Source organism: Otolemur garnettii, unplaced genomic scaffold (assembly GCF_000181295.1).
Source record: "Otolemur garnettii isolate 467f Iridium unplaced genomic scaffold, OtoGar3 scaffold00025, whole genome shotgun sequence".
Lineage (NCBI taxonomy): Eukaryota > Metazoa > Chordata > Mammalia > Primates > Galagidae > Otolemur > Otolemur garnettii.
The window spans coordinates 14,576,641-14,582,413 of NW_003852420.1; the positions used below are offsets into that span (position 1 = coordinate 14,576,641).

The 5,773-nt window shown below is 46.1% G+C and overlaps 1 protein-coding gene across 1 annotated transcript in view; it reads right to left on the reverse strand.

The window, feature by feature from the left end:
* NOL4L (nucleolar protein 4 like) overlaps window positions 1–5,773 on the reverse strand; it is a 129,082-nt gene that overhangs the window by 52,406 nt on the left and 70,903 nt on the right. The gene's annotated exons all lie outside the window — the stretch shown is intronic.

Consider the following 5,773-nt stretch of genomic DNA (forward strand, 5'->3'; position numbering starts at 1 on the left):
AGTTGGAGGTTACTGTGAGCTATGATGCCACAGCACCCTACCCAGGGCAATAGCTTGAGACTCTGTCTCAAAATAAATAAGTAAATAAATAAGAGAAGGAAGCCAGCAGTGGGCCAGTAAGGCCAGGTGTTGGAAGGAAGGCAGTGGGACAGGCAGTAGGAGGCTGGGAAGTGAGAAGACAGTGGTCACCTCAGCAGGGGAGCCCAGGAGGGAGAGAAGAAGGGGGGACTAAAATGTAGGTGGCTGAGGCAGCATACCCCACATCCCCATAAGTGTCACAGAGCCTGACCCAGGTATTGCATATTTCCAGAGAGTGGACACAGATGCTCCGAGTTTGAAGAGACTGATCTAGAGAAGTGGCAATTGCAAAACATAGCAAAATCTGCAAAACGGCGAAAAGAAACTGAAGATAGCCAAGATATGCTGAGGGCTGCAAAAGAAAGACGCGGCCTGTCATGGTGAAGTCTAAGGTGCTGTCTATGTTTAACCAGGCCAGCTGGCCTTCTCCAAGGGCAGACCTCTGCCGTCAAGAGGCTCTGAAGTCTTACTAGGAAACTGTGCCTTTGATCATTATGGAATATCCCACTTTGCCCTAGTCAATGCTTTTTCCCCCTGTAAACGTTTGTTTAACATTAATAACATTGCTCCTTCCTTTTTTGTTCTTGTTTTCATTTTCCTTTTTGTGTCACTTGTTTTTAAAAAAAGTCTCTTATAAATCCTAAATGGTGAGATTTTCTCATTTAAGAAAGCGCTTCTGAGCCTCAGGCCTCTGTGGAATAGAATTTAACTTATTCACATTTATTGTGATTTAGTAATGTTTGGTCTTGTCCTTGTTAGCTTACTCTATGTCTATTTATTATCCCTCTTTTTTGGTGGTTTCTTTTATTCCCCATTTAACCACTCTTGCTGGACTGATTGAGTTTGGTTTCGTTTAGATAATTCTACATTCTATTTCTATTCTATTTAACTTTAAAAAGACACTTCTGCTTCTTTAAGAGATGACCAAAGGTTGCCCACACTGAGGCACATGGCCACATTTCCATTCTGCTATTTCTCCCCTGAACTCTCACCTCACCCAGGCTACAGGACAGCCTGAGAAAGAGGAGAAAGAAATCATCATTACTATCCGGCTTCTTCACCTGGTTGTCCAAGTCAGCACTCAGGGGTTCTCCCTGGGTTCAGGACCCTAAGAGTCAGGTTCTCACTGTAACCTGCCCATATTGGGTGGTGGGGAGGGGTTGTCTTTCTTGGCAGGGAGGGGGTTGAAAGTGTTCAGGAGAAAAGAAAGAGAAAAGATAATGATTAAAAAGTGAATCTGGTTAGCTAAAAAAGTAGGAACAACTCAAATGTCCACGGACAGATGAATGGATAGACTGAATGGAATGTTAAACGGGCATAAGAAGGAATGAAGTTTTGGTATGCTACGACATGGATGAACCCTGAAGACGTTATGCTAAGTGAAAGCATCCAGATACCCAAGGACAATTATTATATGAGTCCACCTATATAGTGTATCTAGAATAGCCAAATTCATACAAACAGAAGGGGCTGGGGGAAGGGAGGAATGTGGAATTATTGCTTAATGGGTACAGAGTTTCTGTCTGGGGTAATGAAAAATTTTTAGAAATAGCTGGTGATGGTTGTACAACACTGTGACATACTCAATGCCACTATATTATGTGTTTTTAAATGTCAAATGTATTATGTGTTTAAAATGTCAAATTTTTTGTTACATGTATTTACCACAATCTTTTTTTTTTCTTTTGGAGACAGAGTCCCACTCAGTCATCCTGGGTTGAGTGATGTGGTATTATCATAGTTCACAACAACCTCAAACTCTTGGGCTCAAGTGATCCTCCTGCCTCAGTCTCCCAAGTAGCTGGGACTACAGGTGCCCACCATAACGCGTGGCTAGTTTTTTATTTTTAGTAGAGACAGGGTCTCACTCTTGCTCAGGCTGGTCCTGAACTCCTGAGCTCAAGCAATCCAGCCGCCTTGGCCTCCCAGAGTGCTGGGATTACGGGTATGCACCAAGGACCCCGATTTTTTTGAAAAGTGAATACAGAGTGTTTTTCAAGGTGAGCTTGTTTTCTCTTCCACGTAGGGAGACAGAAGCCTGCAAAAGTTCCCACTCAGGATCCTGACCTGGCTCTGGAGGAGGAAGGGGCTGCTAAGCTTCCCTCACCTGAGGCCTCTCTGCTTATCCCCATCCCATTTTAAAAATAAGCCAGTGTCCCCTGAACTGCCTGGCAGATTTCCAGCCCCTTCTCTTTTCGGTCTTGGGTGACACCTCCATAGCTATCCTGTCCCCTCTATTAAGAAGAAAGAACTCTTTGAGAACAGCCACACCATCTTGCCCATCTTTATGGTCCTGGTCTCTTATACTGGTCAGTCCATGTTCTATGAAACAGATGTAGAATATTACCATCGACAGCAGTGTGGTCACCGAGATTTCCTCTGTGTTCCTAATGTATCATCATGGTGCTGAGCGCTTACCTTGCGGAGTGTCACCTAGTTCTTGGGAAAGCTCTATGAGGTAGTTGTATTAATGTTACTCTCAAGTAACTATTGAGGAAAAAGAGATACAGAGAGGTGAAGCAACTTGCCCAAAGTCACACAGCTTGTGGTGGTAGAGCTGGTACTGTTAGCCTGACTCTGTGGTCCTTGGCTTAACAAGCTAAACGTTGAGACCAGGGCCAGGTGCTGCCCCGTACTGGCTTGCTTTCAGGAGCAAGGCCAATAATTTGGAGACCACAGACCCTGCAAGTCCCACCTGTGTGCCCTGGGGAAGGGAGGCCCATCCCTCCTTCACAGGTCCCCCAGGACCCAAGGAAAACGCTGGGCCAGGACAGAAGATAGAGGAGAAGGAGGCAGAGGTTAATGGCGGCAAGTAAGAGCCTCTGTCACAGAGGCTTAAACAATGGAGCAGCTCCCACTTCACACACTGCCTGCTGCAAGGGCCATTAAAGCCATTAGCAGGACATTAGTGATTAGCCGCTGCTCCCGAGAGGTGGGAGGGAAGGAAGGTGCTGACAGTCTTCCCCCCTGGACACAGCTCAGAGACGGTAATATTAATATTATAAAAAAAGTAGCTGAGCCAGGGGTTGGGCATCTCTGGCTCTCAGCCTCCACTCCCATAAAATCAAAGTGCGGGGCAGCAGGAGCACAGAGGAGTTGTCTCTGCTTCCACAGCTGATTTCTTCAGTGGGGTCTTGGTATGAACACTGTGATCTCAGCCAAGATCGGGATAATGTGGACATCAAATTACATAGCATTCACGAGGCAGGGCTGATGCCCTATGCTCCCTGACAAGTTCCTCTCCCAGTATTTCCTTATTTTCCTTTTAGGTTGCTCCCAAGTCTCAGGCCAAACAAAGCCCTTCGACCTGTACTAACTAGCCTCCCGCTGGCACACTGCCAGCATCTCTGCCAAGGGTGTGTTCCCTTTCTGTATCCCATGCTACCTGTGCCGTCCCCAGGCAGCTTCAGCTCCTAATGAGCACATGCTTATCCAGTCAGTGTGGGGAGAAACAGGGTCTGGTGTGTTGGCAGTGTACACCTTTGGGGATGGAACACAACTGGGTTTCAATTCCTATTAGTGGCTGTGGGACCTTGAGCAAGGGCTCAACCTTTCTGAGCCTCAACTATCACATCTGTAAAATGAGAACAGTAACTCTGGACACAGAACAGTTGCCTAATTGATAACCCATCTGCCTGAAACAGCACCCACCCCACTCATTCTCTCATCCCTGCTCCATCCCTCCTCTCAGCTCTTCCCCCAGACCCCAGAGAGCTGATCTATTTTTTCTTTGTCTCTCTTGTTGAACTGTGAGAGCCAGGAGGGCAGAGAGTTGGATCCACTCCTAGGAAGAGTGCCTGGCTCAGTGTGTACAAACTGATGGATGGATGAATGTGGGAATGAGTGAATGAATGAATGAGAATGATAGGAAAGGTATATAACCAGCTCATTTGGAACATCAAGACCCAGAGGGTAAAAAGACTCAGAATAACATGGGAAAGCACAGAAGGTCATAAAGTTCCATGTGAAGGATAATCCCCTTCTTACTCAACAGTCTGAAAGGATGGATGACAACACAGTCACAGTGCTCTCAATGTGGGATTATGATGACTTCCGTCACTGTGTTTTTTGCTTTTTGGCTACTGATTTTTCTACTGAGGCCATGTGTTGCTTGTGTAATTGAAAAAAAAACAATGAGCTCAGCACTTGTAACACAGTGGGTATAGTGCCGGCCAGGTACACGGAGGGTGGTGGGTTCGAACCCGCTCTGGGCCAGCTAAACAACAATGACAACTGCAACAAAAAAAGAGCTGGGCATTATGGTGGGCACCAATATCCCAGCTCCTCGGGAGGCTGAGGCAAGAGAATCACTTAAGCCCAAGAGCTTGAGGTTGCTGTGAGCTATATGATGCCACAGCACTCTACCGAGGATGACAGAGACTCTGTCTCAAAAAAAGAAAAAAAAGAAAAAAAAAACAAAAACAATGAAAGAAAAACCAAATGTGATAGAAAACAAAGCCAGTGGCTGTGTGAAGAAGAGACCCCAACACACCTCTCAATATGCTGTACAACCCCTGAAAGGGGATCTGAAGGATCACAACGCAGGATGGCCCTGGCTGACTGGATCTGGCCCTGAGGACAGGGGCTGGACCCCTCCTGGGACCTCATTTTTCAGGGAATGTTATGAAATAGTACACATTTCTTGAAATTTTCCTCTCCTTCCCCTTCCAAGAAGATGTATTCATTATCTATACAACTAAATGTGCCTCCAGCTTTATATCTTTATAAGAGTTTTCCTGAGTAAGAAAAAAAAATCTGATAGAACTGGATGACAAGTAACATGATTCTGTCCAACGCTCAAGAAAATCCTACCCACCTGTATGTTATCTGCTCAAAGCAAAGAGAAGAGAAATGGCCTACTTGCCTTACCATTTGTCTCTTGGATATGTAATGTTTGAAAACAATGAATTACTGGGATTCTTCTCATGTAGAGGTTTCAGATGTAGAAGCTTTGTTCAGCATGAATAAAATATCATTTCTCCTGGTTCCCAGTTGCTCTAGAATTGGGCTGACTTTCCATATAGACTGCATTAGTGATTTGCAAACACTACAGGCGTCCTCTGCTGGCATTCTGGGATTGGTGTGCTGGAATGAAACCACCTTCAAAGTCCTGTCTTTGGGACATAGGATTTGACAGCAGCAGCACTTGTCCTGTGGCTGTGTTTGGATTGGGCAAGGGACCATTCACCCACCCAGAGGGCAGATCTGCTGTGCCTTTGCTTACAGGAGAGAAGCTACTAGGTATCATGGGCCCTGGGGCTGCCTGGACCGTCCTGCTGCATCACCACAAAATTAGCCACGGAGCCATCACCCATTCAGAGCACACATCCTGGGTTGTCAGGGAGACCAGTGACACAGGGTAGCATGTACCCAGGGCTGGAAGTCAGAGTCAAGTTCTAGTTTCAGAATGGGGCAGAAGGAACCTCTGCCCCTACTCAGGCTACTAAGACATGGTAGGTTCAGATGTCACAAAAGATGAGAATACTTGACGTTAGAGGTGAGACATTATTACCCAGTTCTGGGCAGCAGTAGGGGCAGGAGGGACTCACCTCATCTTTCTTTCTTTTTTTTGAGATAGAGTCTCATTATGTCACCCTGGGTAGAGTGTCGTGGTGTCACAGCTCACCGCAACCTCAAACTCTTGGGTTTAAGTGATTCTCTTGCCTCAGCCTCCCAAGTTGCTGGGACTACAGGT